Source organism: Crocodylus porosus, unplaced genomic scaffold (assembly GCF_001723895.1).
Source record: "Crocodylus porosus isolate Cpor-Errol unplaced genomic scaffold, CroPor_comp1, whole genome shotgun sequence".
Taxonomy (NCBI): domain Eukaryota; kingdom Metazoa; phylum Chordata; order Crocodylia; family Crocodylidae; genus Crocodylus; species Crocodylus porosus.
This window is the reverse complement of record NW_017728951.1, coordinates 32,186,500-32,204,540: the sequence shown is the minus strand read 5'-3', so window position 1 is coordinate 32,204,540 and position 18,041 is coordinate 32,186,500.

Here is an 18,041-nt window from a genome sequence, read left to right as displayed (position 1 = left end):
GGGGGGGGTATATAAATTAGTAATCTATGTATGCATATTGGATGTGCAGGTGTTGGTAACTGGTAACTGATTCTGTCTAAATTTGATGTGTGTAGTGTGTATGGGCTTAAATGGTGATAGGAGTGCATGAACCTAAACTAGTTATTTTGAACATGCGTGTATCTGAGTTGCTAGTGTGAGTGGTGTGTGTGTGCATATACTACTGCACAATAGCACTGTGTGGCAGGAAGTGTGACACAATGCTGATGTGCAGTAGTAAAGAGCTACTGTGCAGTCACTGTCACCTAAAAGCCATTTGGTGACTCTACTATGCAGTAACTCCGTTACTTGTAAATAGTACTTCGTCTCATGTGATACAGCCAGTGTGTATAGAATATTTGAACTCCCATAAGTTACACCAAGGTTGTCTAGTTTTCAAGTTTTCTTGGAAAATCAATGGAGCATGGACTCCTAAATTGCTTAGGCAATATTGATAATTTTACCAAATACCCAGAAAGTCATACTATATAGTCATAATTAATTCAGTATTTATTTATAACTTTGTGTTCTAGATGGTAGGAGCTGTAGAAAATAGTGCAATTATATTCTGAAATATGAAATGTTCAAAATCATAATAATGTGTATCTTTGTGACTGAATGGACAGCCAATTAAAAAAGAACCATATTGTTTGATGCCTCAGAAGCTTTATTTTAACTGACAAAATTGGTATCTAATACATGGTATCATAAATGGATGGACAGAATTTGGCAGAGACTAATGCACTGCAAATTGTATGACTCATACAATTGTAGCTTAACTTCCTACAAGATCCCAGGTGACTAAAGTATCAGCTGTCCCTCCAGATGGCAAAGACAGTTCAGGAAGATGACATGCTGGTTTATGAAGTGGAAAGTATAATTACTGTATTAACAGTACATACTGTTAGATTTAACCTTGGTACTAAAGCTACCAAAATTAAAAAATTTTCCACTGAAAGCAGTCCTTGGAAAATATGAAGCTACCTAATCCATGAAGAACAGGTTCACCCACATTCATCAGTGCATTCAAATGTCTTTCAAATTTGGGGGTGGGTTTCTGTCCACAGCAAGGATAATGCACTAGAAACAGAATCATGGACTTCAGTTCATTTTCCAAGTTTCTTTATCTAGATTGACCCTTTGAGCTTTGGAGACAGATTTGTCTGAATGATCTTGCACATTTATCCTGGGAAAATAAATTAAATTAACATAAATGGCAAGTACAGTCAAATATATCCTAGAAACCTGTATAGTAATAAGAGATATAAAACATGTATATATATCTTTCACATAAATACAATAGATCTATATCATTTGTATCACAACCCATTTAATTTGTAGTGGTTGCCAAATTAAGTGTGAGCCATTCATCTGTTTGCTGTGACTTTTACTTCAAAAGATGCCACTTCTCCCCTTAACACAGCCCTGGTCCCACTCAGCTGCTTAGGGAAGCAGCCTCCTATAAAAATAAAAGCCACAGCAAACAGATGGAGCACTTCAGCAGTCCCACACAGCTGTCTGCCGGCTAGTTTGCAAACCTTCATTTCTGCACTGGGAAAGTAACCTAACCCTAAGAAGTATCAATATTCTGTTGCAATAAAAAACAGGATGGGACACGACACTACAACTGATCTAGGTCACCCTTGAAACATCTTTTCCTTTTTGCCTGTTATAATTTTCCAAAATGCTTCCAGACTTTACGAGCTACCATAAATCTGGACATTTATTTTTATTGTAATTATTTGAATGAAGTTATAAAGTATATGATACTACAGTAAAGACTCTTTCATTTTCTGTAGGGTGATGCATACAAAAGCTGAAAAGAGAAATGGTACTACAATTATATATCAGGTGTGGACACTGATGTCTGTGGGACTGCGGCAGTTTTACTTTAACAAAGATTCCTTAGTTGAATCATGCTTAGTTTCTAATATTTTTCCTCTAAAATATATGCTACTTGCTCCTTTCTGAGAAAGGACATTGGGTTAGATTGGGGCGGGCAATTATTTTGGGTGGAAGGCCGCTTAACCAGGTTTGGTGATCTGTCAAGGGCCGCATGGGTAACCCCACCCATTCACAGATGCCCTGTCCCTTGGCTGCCATATTGGGAATGGAAGTTCCACCCCAACCCCTGACCTTTGTCACCAGAAGTCCCTCCCCTTCTTCCCCAGAAATACTGCTTTTGGGAGGGAGGGGTTGCCATCTTAGAACCAGAAAAAAACAAATTATACACTAGAAGTCAAACACCTATTTTAACATATTTTAATTTTATTACAAAAAGTATTTTTGTCATGATTTGTGTTTGTATAGAGGTTAATAGACATAAGGGGCTGGAAGGGACCTTGGGAGATCATTGGGTCCAGCTCCCGCTGCCATAGGCGGGAAGTCACCTGGGATCAAGTGACCTCAGCAAGAAATATATCCACCTGTTTTTTGACGGAATCTAGAGTAGGTGCTTACACCACCTCTGGGGGGAGTTTGTTTCAGACACATGCACCATAAAGGACTTTTTTCTTATATCCAGTCTAAATCAGCCTTCCTGGAGTTTATGGCAGTTGTTATCCCTTGGGAACAGGTGTTCTCCCAGGTCCTGATGTACCTCCCTTATGTAATTGTAGGCTGCACCAAATCCCTCCTGAGCCTTCTCTTCTCCATACTGAAGAGTCCCAAATCCCTCAGACTCTCCCTGTATGGCCTTCCCTCCAGGCCTTGGATCATATGAGTGGCTCTCCTCTGGACTCTCTCAAGCTTTTCCACATCCTTCCTGAGGTGGTGGGCCCAATACTGGATGCAGTACTCCAGCTGCAGTCTCACCAGGGCTGAGTAAAGCAGGAGGATGACTTTCCTGGTTTTGCTTGAGATGCAGCAGTGGATTCATGTCAGAGTTTGGTTAGCTTTGACAGCCATAGCATCACATTGGTGGCTCATATTCATCTTGTGGTCAATCAAGACCCCCAAGTCCCTTTCAGTCATGGTGCTAGTGAGTGTAGCACTGTTGAGCCTATAAGTTTGCTGGGGATCGTTCCTGCCAAGGTGCAGCACCATACACTTCTCTGAATTGAAGGCCATCAGGTTTTGATCAGCCTACCTTGAGAGTGTGTCCAAGTCAGCCTGTATCTACAACCTGTCCCACAGCGCGACCACCTTCCCCCATAATTTGGTATCATCCGTGAACTTGGCGAGTTCACATCTGACTCCCGAATCCAGCTCATTAATGAAAATGTTGAAGAGTACCAGCCCAAGTACTGAGCCCTGAGAGACTTCACTGGTCACCCTGTGCCACATTGATTTGCTTCCTTCAACTAGTACTCTTTGGGTCCGACCCTGTAGCCAGTTGCCTAGCCAGTGGACCGTATGATGATCAAGGCCCCAGTTCCCCATCTTAACTATGAGGACATCATGGGGAACTAGGTCAAAAGCCTTCTTGAAGTCTAGGTAAATGTCCACATCATCTCCTTGTCCAAGTTACCTGGTCATAGAAGGCGACAAGGTTGGTCAGGCATGACCTGCCAGTCATAAAGCCATGTTGGCTGGCATTCAGAAGCTTGCCTTCTGTCAGTCTGGTGTTGATGGATCCCTTGACAATTTTCTTGAGGATTTTTCCAGGTACAGATGGGTCATCCCTCCTCCCTTTCTTGTAGATAGGAACCACGTTGGCTCTTTTCTAGTCATCTGGGACCTCACTTGAGTGCCATGATTTTTCAAATCTCTCTGCCAAGGGGGATGCATTGATGTCTGCCAGCTCCTTCAGGACTCCCGGATGCATTCCATCTGGCCCTGCAGGCTCATGAATGTCCAGTTCCTCAAGATGTTCCCTCATTTGATCTACATCAATTTTAGGCCTATCACCTGCTCCCAGATTGGTTTGTGCCATTCCTGACAGTGTGATCCTCCTGGGAGGGTGAAAAACTGATGCAAAAAAGTCATTTAGGAAACTGGCCCTTTCCTGGGCATGGGAAGTCAGCTGCCCTGTTGCATCTCTCAGGGGTCCAATGCTATCCTTGTTCTTTTTCTGGCTTCACACGTATCTGAAGAAGGACTTTTTGTTGTCTTTGATTCCCATAGCTAGCCTAAGTTCAGTTTGTGCCCTGGCTTTCCTTGACCGATTTCTAAAGGTGTGGGTGAGTGCAGAGTAATCCTCTTTAGTAATGCTTCCTGTTTTCCAGCTGGTGTGGGCTGCTCTTTTGAGCTTAATAAGGTCAAAGAGTTCCTTATTCAGCCATGGGGGCTTTCTTGCCTGTTGACTTCATTTCTTGTGAGATGGTATGGCTTTGCCCTGAGCTTCAAGGATTATGTTTTTAAGAAATGACCAATTCTTGTATACGCCCTTTTCTGGGGGGGAATGGCCTCTAATTGCCTAACTAACCAATTCTCCCAGTTTGCAAAAGTCATCCTTCCCAAAGATGAGGACTTCTGCTTTACTGCTGGGTTTGCCTGCTCTTTGGTGAATTAAGAAGGTGACCAATTCATGGACACCAAGCTTCCCCTTGATCCACAGAACACTCACTAGGTCTGCCTCATTGGCCAGGACCAGATCAAGCAATGCCTCTCCCCTAGTTGGCCCATAGACCTTCTGGGTTAGGTAGAAGTCATCGATGCATGTAGGAAAGCAACACAACCTGCCATATCCTCATATCTTGACCCTCTCCTCATATCTTCACCCAGAGGGTCTCAAGACACCCTTCCTGGTTTGGAAACTCGATCAGCAGGGATCTGAGCTGATCCTTGATATAGAGAGCTACACCCCCCCCCTTCCCGAGCTGGTCTGTCCTTTACAGGTTATAGCCCTCTAATGCCACCAACCAATCATGGGTGGAGTCCCAGAAGGTCTCCATAATTCCTACCATGTCATAATCATTTTCACATAGGAGAAGGGCCAGTTCCTCCTGCTTATTTCCCAAGCTGCTGGCATTTGTGTACAGGCAGTTAAATCTGCCATGAGAAGCCCAATGCTTCCCTGAGGGGTGAAGTGGAACCTTTCCTTGGGCTGTATCTCTTGGACTGCATCCCTGTCCACTCTCTGAAGTGTGGACCATGGTCAAGGAAGCCAAACCCCTTGTGATGGCACCAACCCCAGAGTGTTCTATTCACCTCACCAGTGCACCTATCTCTCCAGAGCCCATGTCCTGCAACATGGAGGATTTAAGAGAAAACTATCTGTGCCCCCAGACCCTTGAACTCAGCTCCCAGAGCCCTGTAGTTACACATGACCCAGCCCAGACTTCTTCGTGCCATATCATTGGTGCCCACATGGATGAGTAGCATAGGATGGTGGTCAGAGGGCCAGATGAATTTGGGGATCCTCTCCATCACATCCTGAGTGACCTAGAAAAATTGGAAGATTGGGCCAAAAGAAATTTAATGAGGTTCAACAAGGACAAGTGCAAAGTCCTATACTTAGGGTGGAAGTCCCATGTACTGGTACAGCCCAGGGACTGATCAGATAAGCAACAGCTCTGTAGAAAAGGACCTCAGAGGTACAGTGGACAATAAGATGGATTCAAGTCAGCAGTGTGCCCTTGTTGCCAAGAAGGCCAACAGCATACTAGGCTGCTTTATTATAAATGTTGCCAGCAGATCAAGGGAAGTGATTATTATCCTCTATTCTGCACTGGTGATGCCACATCTGGAGTACTGTGGATGAGCAGTATGGGCTGGATGACATCTCAGATCCAGGTTCTGGGCAAGCAGCAGACCTCCTGAGATAATAGGTTAGGCGTGTAGATGGAGGTCTCCATACCCTGCAGAAGGGAGTCTTCAACTATCATGTGGCAGTGCTGGCATGGTTGCCATGCCTCTGGTCTTACCAGAAGCAAAGATATGAACTCCGCTGCAGCCAGCACCAGTACATATGCTGGAAATCAAGAAGCATCTGGCTCCAGTGTGGGCACACTTTGTGCATGCATGCTGACACCGATTTGTGAGCCCAGCCCCTCCAGGAAATTTAAAGCCACACGAGGCCTACCACAGGTCAGAACTGGAAGTGGTTTCCCAGCAACAGTCATAATGCCAGAGGGAGTATACTTGCCTCAGAAAGGGCAATTAGTGGTGCCCCAAGGAGTGACTCTGAAGCATCATGCAACTCGTGAGCGAGGTTGGTGGGACCCAAGTTTGATTGGACCTGAAAGACAAGAAGAAACAAGAGAGTGGTAACGAAAACTGTGAGTGAAGAGCAGGAGCTGTGACAGCTGCTTCTGTTTTCCTTACTGAGGGATTGCTTTGAGTTGGACTGTGTCTTGCAGTAGGACACATTATTAAAAGCAAAAGAGCCTCTGCCATTGCCAGCATGCAATGGTGATGGCCAGAGAAGGCACCTTTAATGTTAAACATCTGTGAACCATTGGGTTGGTGCTAGGTGGGGTGTAGGGGAGGTGGAGCCATATATTTGCATGCCAAAAGCTGAGATGACCACATACCACTGAATTGGACATTACTGTCCCTTAAAATATTAAAAGTCATCAAAGTCATGGCAGATGAGAAATTTCAATGGTCTTGGTAGCTCCACCTAAGGACAAGCTGTCGACCTGTAACACAGAAGATACCCTGCCCGTGTCAGAAAACCTAGGCAAGGAACCAAAGATAGACATGGAAAGTTACACACCACTACCCCCCCAACCACCACTACTACCACTGCTCACATTGCAGGCACTCCCTCACCTGGCTGTCACTGGAAGGAACCTGCAAGCCGCAGTCTCTACAGTGCCAAACGAGGACCTGGGTGGAAACCTTGACAATGAGTGTTCCTACCCAGGCAGGTACCTTACAGGTGCAAGCAGAGGGAGAGCTGGAAGTGGCAGTGGCTCTGGAATTACAGCATCCTCCAGCCATCTTTCTGGGTCTCTTAACCCACTCTCTTCCTACCCCTCTCTCCAAGCAGACCTTCCCTAGTAAACTCCCTTGCTGCTGTTTGTTGCTCTTTGGTCAAGGTTCCCTTTCCCCTGCTAACCTGCTTCCTCTCACTAGGCTTACAGTGAAGCAAGGTGAGTTAGAGTTTCTGGGCAAACTCCATGGAGAACTCAACACTCTGGACTCTAGTTAAACAAGGGGTTTAGGTATTGGTCTGACTGATGAGTTTTACCTGCTTATGCTAAACATAGGTAGGTTAGGTACTCTTATTTAAGGAAAGAGCTTACCTTAAAGGCTCCCCTTCAAAAAGCAGGGCAGCAAACTGATCTGCAACCCACTTGCAAGCTGCCCTGTTTGATATCCTTGTTCACTCACTCCCTGGTTACTTGGGGAATCTCCTTTTATAGCCCCTGGGCCTGGACTGACACTGTGCCCTTGGTAGGGCTTTTGTTAGACACAGGAAGCAGGCACCCAGCTAGCAGCACTCACAGCTGCTCAGAGCACATGCCCAAACACACAGCCCACCAAACAAAAACTCAGCAAGCCAAACACATGGTCAACCCTAGCTCACTTACCTTCCCCGAGCCGGATGTAGTATATGGTTTCTCTTCCCCTCCCCTTCCTCCTCTTGCTCCTAGCAAACTGCTTGCAAACTGTTTTGCTACCCCTGTTCGCCCACTACTAGATCTGTAGCTAATGTAAATTACCACTGCTTCACTGACGGTAGTTGAGGTGTAATAATTGATGTTAGAGGAGGATGAGCCACAAAATGCTTTAAGGAGAGGAACTTCTCTTTTCCTGTGCTATCTTTCTTGCTCTATTAGTATTATTTCAGGCCTTCTATTAAGACGAGGTGCTTGCTGACATAAACATAAACCAAAGCGGCACTTTAAACTTAATCCATTCCCATACTGAGCCCTGGACATGCCCAGAAGAGGCAGAGCATTACCGCAATCCAGCTCTGCAGTGTCTGCAATGAGTGAGCATTCTACTGGGGCTTTTTTGGGGCTTTTTTCCAATATCCAAAAATCCCTGCTGAAGTGCCCAGTCTTTACAGGCACTGCAGAGCCAGGTTGAAATAACACACTACATCCTCTGGTACATCATGGTTTCTTTGGATATTTGTTATGTCTGCAAGCAGCCATGAATATTGTAAATACTAAAGGGTTTGTTTTTCCATTTTTGACATGTGAAATACATTTGACTAAATGATATTTTGGGTGTTAGAAGTCACATACTTATGGCCTGATTGACTCTTTCACTGAAGTAGGTTCTCTTTAACTGAAGTAGAAGCTCTCTGGCATTATGCCCTTAGTTAACACCATGGTAAATCTATAAAAACTCCAAAGATGACACCATCTTCTAGTTTTGCACAAAACCAAATATACTGAAGGCACTCAGATTTTTACTTATTATGAGGCTGGGTCTGATCCACATTTAGAAAAAGCTCCCACTGGAGGCCACAAAAACCAAAGGGAGCTTTTCTCTATGGAAATACCCGTTAATCACACAACTTTGATAAGTGTGACATAGCTTTTTATTTTCCCTAATATTATGATCTGTCCTTACAACAACCTTAGTAAAAACATTTTTAATATATATATGGAAGAAAAATGAGCTCTTGTGAGAATTTTTTCCATTTTTGTTCCATTTTTAAATTTATCCAATGAACAACAAGTAGTTTAAAATTCTTTCACTTATTTTGATTACTGGTTTGCACAATTGTTGAAGTTCCCTGTTTTTGTCAGAAATTGGTCAGGAAAGAAAATGCAAGGCAGGGAATAGTTATACTATTCCCTCCCACCCCTTAGCCCCTCAGTGAAAGATGTCCAGTAATCTCAGTTTAGATCATTCCAGCTGTTATATCATGACAGGCACATCTGTTATCAAGTAAGTGTAGTTAACAGCTGTTATCAGTCCAATTTCACATTGCCCTTTGATTCACAGTGCAGTGGAGCAGAAGTTCTCTAAATTTATTTTTTTATAGTTTTGTGAAATTCTAACCTTCCAGTTGTTGAACTTTCTAAAAAAAATGTTTATACAAGCTAACACATTTCGCTTGTGGTAATTAGCATTTTCCCTCTTAGCAAAGAACTGTAGATTTGAAGCAATTAAGAAATTATTTTTCTAAATAAAACTTTTTTAGCTCCTTTTAATTATCTTTTAAAGTAGATGGTGAATAATACGTGGACTTTGAACATTTTTTTGTATATCAAATGCCTTAAATGTATTTTCATCTCTGTGCTTGGATACAATAAATGGAGATCTATAAGAAATGTGTTATTTAGCTGTGGAACTCAAAAGATGGGTGAGAAAAGAGGTTGGAAAAAATGCTGGTTACAGAAAAAGAGAGTAAAACATGCAGCCATCAAGGAAAAAGATAAATAAATTGGACCCTTAACTATATGATAAATGACTGTCACAAGAGTGAAGTAAGATTTTGTACAACCACTTCCTGCTTGTACTATGAGGGTATTACAGATGTTAACTAGGCTTACAAAGCAAGCTACGTGATCATAGAGCTGATGCGGCAAATGTTTGCCCTCGTTCATTGCATAATTTTACAGGCAGGCTTAGTTCTGTCTGAATGTTTCAAATAAGACAGCAACATTTTAAATACCTGCAATGGCATATACTTGTACAGTGCAAATAGAAGCATGTTAATCAAACTACCCCTTCTGTAAGAGCTTGCATTCTGTTGATTCTTTTTTATTTTATTGTTATTTAGATCCATATCATGGCTTAGTGAACTTGGTTATAGTAGTTGGACACTTCTATGCCTTTCATCTAAACAGAGAAAAACAGGTTTCTTCATGCTTCTTGGCAGTTTCCCGAGTCTTTATTTTTCTAGGTGATGGAAGTTCCTAATTTGACGTTAAAAGAAGTTACTATAATAGCTTTGCAAAGAATTACAGACACTATGATCATAAGTAAAGGATTATTTGATTATTGACCATCAGCCTTAGTCTGAGTTGTATGCATGCATTTGAACATACACAGGCAAACCTGAGATTGGTGCATAGACATATGTAGGCAGATGCAAACAGGAGTGTGGCACAAAAGTGTATCCACAATCGCATGCAGATCTGATGTCCAGCAATAGGGTACAAAACACACTGACACTTGTCAGGAAAATGAAGTCAATAGTTGTGGTAACTGTAAGGATGTGGCACTTGGTGAGCGTTTTGTCATTATCAGGAAAATAAGGAATTCAGAATAATAAATATGCAAGAGTGTTAAAAAATGTCCTTTTGTAACTTCAACCCCAAAATGTTGTGTAACAGTTGAAGTTATAGATTAGATCAGTGGTTCTCAACCTTGGGTCGCGACCCAAATGAGGATGAGCGGCGCCATGTGCTGGGAGCTCCCCAGCCCCTGCCCCCAGGCCTCCGCTGCCACTGCTGCCGCACTTGGCTCTCAGCAGCAGGTTGTGGCAAAAAAAGGTTGGGAACCACTGGATTAGATCCTCTGGAGAAGAGTCCTTCATAGAGTAGCTGTTAACCTGCCCACAATATTATAATGCAATTATGAAGGTGACCTTAACAATAAGTACTTGAGCAACTAAGATTAAGGCCTAGATCTGCCACTAAGTGCACTGCTTTATACATGAAGCAATGGTTTTATTTTGTTAATTTAGAAATATCATGTATATGTAGTTTTAAAAATTCACAACTCTTACTCTAGTGAACAAACTTCACATCTTAATCTTTCATGCCACATGCTAATAAGAAAAAAAAAGCTGAAAACATTATTACCATCTCTTAAATGTTTCATTTATTTTTATCTATATTGTGTTACCACTGTGCCCCTGTGGTGGTAAAAAATGCAATTGTGATATGTCTTTTAATGGTTTTCTTACGATGAGTACTTGACACACTGGGAACTCTAATTTGTCTGTATTGTACTTGCAAATAAATATACCCATATGTAAACAAAAATGTACTTAATCAGGTATACTTATTCATATAGAAATGTGAATATTATATGTAAATATGAATAGCAAGAGTATAAGCACTGCTATATTTGACAGTACAGTATATTTTATGGTTATAAACCTAATGAATCATAAGCTTACATTTATATTGACAGTAATCATGTAAAAAAATTACTTAAAGGTTTGTGCCATTTTAAAATTTCATGGCATGGTAGTTAAAGTCTTCCAAATGAGGTTAGAGTAGACATACTATACTGTATATTAAATTATTTCTTAGTTGAAGGCGCTGTTCTTCTGAATAGTAAAATATTATAATGGAGCTCTCACTCTGAAGTCCTTGTATAACTCAAACTCTCATACAGTCTGCAAGAAACCTAGACATAAATCACTTCAGATCCAGTCCTAAAAAAAAAATGAAAACACTGCTGCCTAGAAAACATGATGTAAGCACACCAAAATGCTTGACAGATCACTAACCTTTTTTCCCAGACACTTTGCTATCATTTGTATCATATAATTCACTGTATTGTTGTAGCAGGAAGTGTGGTGCTCCTGCTACTTTAAGAGAAGACAGACTGCAGATAGTAACCAGGAGTAACATGACCCAAAAGGGGGCTAGGGCTATAGGATATAAGCCCAGAGCCTGAGCTATGATGGTATTCTGATCCTGGCAGCCAAGACGCGTCTGCGGCTGGGCTCTTGGCAAACCCTAAGCTGGGGTAAGCAGGCTGGTGGTCTGGGGATGGGAGACAAGAGGCAGTGGTGGTCTCAGATGGCCTAGAATCAGAGCCAGGGCCCAAAAGATAGGTGCTAAGGCCAAAGAGCAGGGCCACAGCTGAAGGGTCATGAGAGCAAGGAGAGTCAGGGACCCATAACCCACTAGGAGCAAGAAGCAGTCAGCAACTCAAAGGCTGGAGGGCGGGGTGGGAGGGAGTGGTGCAGGGCCAGGGAGTCCCGAGGTATCAGCTGGCTTAGGAGTGGGGCCAGGACCTTGGGGGAGCCAAAGGTCAAGGAGGGTCCACAGCCAGGGACTGGCATGGCCAGGGAGCCCAGAGATCTCAACTCGCCTAGAAGTGGGGTCAGGGCCCAGGAGCAGCCAAAGGTCAAGGGGAGGCCATAGTCAGAGCCTGACAGGGTCAGGGTTCTGCAGCCTAGAGAAGGGTGGAAGCAGGACCAGGGGCCCAGTGCCTTAGGAGAGCCAGGATCAGGGTCAGGGACCCAGGGCGGCACTCAGAAGAAGCCAAGATGGCCGAAGTGCTTGGATGTGTGCAGAAAGACACAGCTCAATAGCAAACGATGACATCTAGAAGGCATGAGCATGGTGTAAAGGGAGGTTGGAGCCACTTAATAAGCCCTTAAGGTGCTGAGTAATGAGACTTAAACTCAGGAGTGAATGAGATCTTGCTGAGGGATCCCAGGGGCAGCCCCCCTTTTCTAAGTACTTATTTACATCAAGGCATGGCAGAAGAGCAGAAAGGGGAGAATGCTTAAGGGAATGCATCATGGCCATCCCTGGGGAAGCATCTGCATTCTTCAGAATTCCGCATCTGAAACAAATTCTGTATAAAAAGTTCACATTCTAACTTTAAAAAAAATTATCTTTGGAGGGAAAAATGAATGCTTATAAAGAATGATATTATACTGTGTTTTTTACAAGATAGAATGAGGTTCATAAAAGGGTAAATGGTAGATTTCCATGTGCATAGACTAAAATTAAATAAATGTCAGTATTTCTTTTTTAAATAAAATGTTTGCATAGCTTTCATTGTGAAGAATGACTGAGGAAGACATATATTTATAATCCCTTACCAATTTCTTGAAAAGCTAGTTTGGGATCAGTCACAGAGAGTTAATGAAGCAAAATCTTCCACATATGAAAGGGCCTAAGAATTTGTATTTTATTCTTGCTATTGATCCTCTCTCCTCCCACTGCACCCTTCTGTCCACAACTACACACATGCACACTAGGGCTGTGTGAAATTTTGCTGCCAGATTTGTTTCAATGCTGTTTTGAACTGTTTTGAGGTTGAAACAGAAAAAATGAAATCGAACAGATATAGTCGAAACAGCCTCAAAACAAAATGAGGCAAGTCAAAACATTTTGCCATTTCACCCATAGGCTATAAAGGGGAAGGACAAAGAAGCATGTAATTTTGTCATTTCTGGCTTCATTTGGATGAAACCTGCAGGAATGGTAGCCCCTTCTGAGGACATGAAGCCTACCTCCTGTCCCCCTCCCCCTGTGCCCCAAGAAAGACAAAGTTGCACAAGCATCCATTACATGAGTTTTTAGCAGCTGTCAGCAGCTAGAGGTGCAGAGCCCAGAAGCCCCTGCACCTATCTCCTTGAAAGCTGGCAGGCTTCGTGGTCTCAGCAGGGGCTAGCAGGCCTACAGCTTTCACCCTGCTGTGCCTTAACACACAGTGTCACCCATGTCATGAGCTTTTCTTGTCTGCAGCTTGAGGTACAGTATCCCCCAAATCCCTGCACCTATCTCCTTGAAACTTGGCAGGATTTGTGGCCTCTGCAGGGGCTAGCAAGCCTGCAGCTTTGACCCCACAGTGGCTTAACATATACACGTGGCATGAGTTTTGCTTTCAAGAATTTGGGGTACTGTTTCTCCCAAACCCCTGCACCTATCTCCTTGAAACTTGGCAGACGTCATGCCCAGAGAGGGGGCTATCATTCCTGTAAGTTGTATTCAAATCAAGTGAGACATAACAAAGTTATAGCCTGTGTTGTCCTTTGCCATTATATCCTATGTTGAAATGTCGAAATAGTTTTGCTGTTTTGACCTGTTTTGACGGAACAAAATGGAAGAGCTGTTTTGAATTGAAACAAAATTTGAGACAAAACGCTGTTCTGTCAAAATGTCGAAACACTGGTCAAAATGGAACACTGCTGTTTCGCACAGCCCTACCACCAGTAAGCTTGATTCACTATTATGCTAATTTCTATGACAACATGACACTATTACTGTAAACATTATAATAGTCCAGTGTATGCGTTTGTGCCACACCATCAGCATACATAAAGGAAATCCCCAAGGAAAATAATTATACTTTTTTTTCCTCATGGCAGCAGGAAAGATATGGGAAAGATCTGGACCTGTAAAAATATACTCATACGTTTATTTACTTTATTTTATGCTTAAAGAATTGCATTTATCTGGTTTTACATCTATAAAAGGTTTGTCCCAATTCTTCTCTTAACTATGATTGAAAACCTATTTTCCAACTGAAACACATTGGAAACTGCCAATTTGTCAGAGTCCAAATGTACTGTAAGCATGTGCAGGCTTCTAAAAATTCCCTGGCTCATTTACTCTCCAAGCTCTTGGCTCCTTGCAGCTTGAGCTATTGGAAGTTATTGGCTCTGGCAGCACATCAGGCAGAGTACTCAAAATCAGGACTCTCAAAACTTCCTGGCCCCACTGCTTCAGGACAGTCTTCTGGGAGATAGTCCCAGGCCATACTGTCCAGACTTACAAACTTTTTTTTCCTACAAGGAATTCTGGAATAAGCATTCTGGATCTTTAATTTTGGAATTTTGCATAAAACAGGAATCCATAGAATAGTCAAGCATGTCATTTGCTTGATGAAGAACAGTTGGGCCTGTTGTAATAACTGACAGTAAAATAAACTACCATGATCCCAGTTCTCATAACCTCTGGATTGTCCAACTTGTGCCTGCTGGTATAACTCCAGTGATTTCTGCAGTCAGCTACATGTAAAACACCCTAGTGATTTTCAGGAATTTACACTGAAAGAAACCTAGAGCAGGGGTTTTCAACCTTTTTTAGTAAGTGTACCCCCAGCGGTCAGACATTTTTAATAAGTGTATCCCCGGTGGCTGGGGGGAGGTGGGGCATGGCTGGATGTGGAGCCAGTGGGGTGTACATTTACTAAAAACTGAGCAGAGCAGTGGCAGCACAGGGTGGTGGGAAGTGGTAGAAGAGAAGCTCACCCCCCCCCAAGGTCCGGCTGGCCAGGTGGTGCCTATGCGGCCTGCAGAGGGGTGCCACTGCCCTCACCCCCCCGCAGCCTTGCTCCTGGGAGGTGGCAGCACTCCATTCCCGCCCACCTGCAGGGACCTGCTAGGGCCCTCCCAAGTACCCCCAGAGGTACGCATACCCCTGGTTGATAACCCCATATCTAGAGTAATGCAGGGATGAGATGAATCAAACCCAACATATGAAAATGAAGAGGGGATTGGGAGTCCACTGTACTTTTGGAAGATAGACCTCAAATTTAGGTGCCTAAATATAAATATAGTAGTAACCTATTTTCATGTGCATGTTAATTTCTGTGGGCCTACTGAAATTTATTTATGTTTTTTGAAGGTCTTGGGTGTAAGGGAGTGAGGATGACACTGACAATAATGGGTTTGATCATCTGGGAAGTTTGCATAGAGAATGGGAAATGTTTTTTCTGACTCAGGATGGAGACTGCAACTTGGGTATTCACAGGGTGCATCTACATATATGCATTTACTGCATAGTAACCAAAATTACAGCATAGTATGGGTGCACATCTACACATGCACATACATGTCGTGCAGTAAATATGGTGACTTACTCCAACTTGAGTGTAAATTTCATAACTCCATCATGTAGGTACTTCTAATTAGTTACTGTGCAGCAATGCACATGTATACACCTTACTGCACAGTAGCACTGTGTATGTGGACTGACTTGAGACTAACTTTAGTCCCAAGTCAGAACACACACAATGTCCATGTGTAGACACTGGCCTATTCCCACTTACTGCACAATAAATTTAAGTCAGTGTAAATGCACATGTATATACATTCACAGTTTCTCTATTTCCCTGATGCTCTTGTGAAGGAAAAAATCAATATAAAACAGTGTAGGAAGAGCCTTTGTGTGTCAATATAGGTACAAAATCAAGCTTTTCTAGGGAGAAGCTGAGCTAAGGCTCTGCCTTTTTCCTGCTTTCATATACCACTTCCTACCCATCTGTATCGAGGAGGAAGTAGGGACCCAGCAGGTCTCTACAGCCTGGGTGCATCTACAAGTGCAATTAATTTGAAGCAATAAACTCTGGGGTTGTTTGAGTTGGATTTAACTACTCCTGGGTGCACTGTCTCCATGTGTACCTGGGACAGCAACAGTTTGAGCCAGGGCAAGGCAGTTTATGCCAGGGTCAAGGGCATGGCTGGTCAACCCTGGGTTGCATGGCAGAAGGGCTTGCTGGGGCACAAGTGTGCTGAAAGTGCTTAGTTGTGTGGCTAGCCAGCAGGCAGGAGTCTGACCTCCTGCTGGCTGGGCTGACCAGGTGCAATATATGCCAATGTCAGTGTCTATACATGCACTTAATCACAGTTCATTATTCTATCATAAGATAGTAGTGTCCCTGACAGTACTGTCTTATGCCCATGTTAATTAGTTTCTTGTGGTCTAATAGCACCGTGTGTGTAGAGGGTGACACTTTTCTCTGAAGTTAATTAGTCTACTCTGCAGTTAAGCACACATGTAGATGCAGTTCTTGCTACTCCCCATGCACTAGAAATAGCAGTCCTCTATTGTATGGGAAAAGCGGGCACCTTTCACCCTTTGCTCTGAGACACAGAATGTGTCACAATCTAGCCAATTGTTGTTGAAGTATATTATGCTGAAACACTTCTTAAATGATTTAAAGACTGAAATATATTGACCCAGCATATTGACCATTTATGAAAAGAAAGATTCTTGGTCTTTTGTGCTCAGATCAGTACGTAAGAATACTTTACCATTCTACAGCTATGTACTAATGCTGTTACTATGCATGGAGTCCTGTTTCCCTCATACCTTTACCACATCAAACAAACATTTTAACAGTACTTTACTCCAGGAAAACATAGACCATAGGCAAACAGTTACCATAGGCAGGGTCCTGTTCCTCTCAGAACTCTACTGTATTACAGGAAACCTGCACTTAATGCTGTTTCGCTTAGCACTATTTCACTATAACATTTGTTTTAAATTGATACCTGATTTCACTTAGCACTCAGCAAATTTCATTATAACATCTTGGGTAACTAAAAACAATTGTGGTTGCCATCTTGGATTGTCAGATACTTTTGGTTTCACTTAATGCTCATTTTGCTTAATGCTTGGTTTTTCAGGAACCAATTAAGAGTGCTAAGTGGAGGTTGCCTGTATATACATTATTAAAACATTTTCTTAATGAAGATTTTAAACCTGGCTGTTTTCTGCACTAAGTCAAAGGCTTGGTTCCTTACTACTGCTTTTTTACATTTTCTTTACTTACCATTTGTATTTGTCTATCTCTGTAATACCCTTTGAAATGTTTTATGTTAAAGGTACTGTGTAAAATGAATAAACTGATTTAAAATGTCATTGGAAGACAGGTGATGACGATTCCTTATTCAGAACACATTTATTCCTAGGCACACTAAAAGTGCTTATGGTGTATTACTATTTTACTAGTTTCTTTGGAGATAGTTGCCAAATATATTCATTTTAAAAATGAGATGCCCAAGAGCAAAGATAAAAGGGCCAGGAAATGTACTTTCCTATTTTAGGTCCCATTTTAAAAATATGGTTTCAGTTTCAGCCTGATGCCCCTGCATATTCATATAAAAGCAAGGAACTAGCTGATTACATGTAAAATTAGGGGATATCCAAGTGTATTGAGATGAATGTGTGATGCACATGTTCAAGTAGTATAGATTTTTTTTAATTACCATTTTGTCACGCAAGTTCAAATTTAAGCAGAAGGACAAACTAACAACTAAACAGAGATTTATGCATGTAAGAGAAATGCTCATTATATATTTGTTGATTCACGTATTGGTGAGGTATTTGTGATAACATTTGCTCCTCATCTTTTGATTGTCATCTTCCAGTCTGGTAATAACCCCAGATCTGTTTAGAGGAAAACATCCAGAAAAATATAAGTTTCACATTCTTGTTTAGCCTGACAGCTTTTAATGTTTTGAGAATCCTGATTATATGGGAAATGTACAAGCTAATTAGTCAAACAGGGTATGTCTACATGTGCTATTAATGTTGTAAAGGCTCACTGTGCAGTAAAATATTGTACAATAAACCTTCCCTGGGAGCACATCAACATGTGCTCTCTGTTGAGAGCAAATCTACTCCCAATGGGAGCAGCCCAGTATGGGGCTCCTCTTATCCTGTTCAGTCCCCCTGTAACAGCCAGGAAGAGTTCCAGGCTCCCCCAGGGTGCTAGCCTGGGGGCTAGTAGGGAGCACAGGA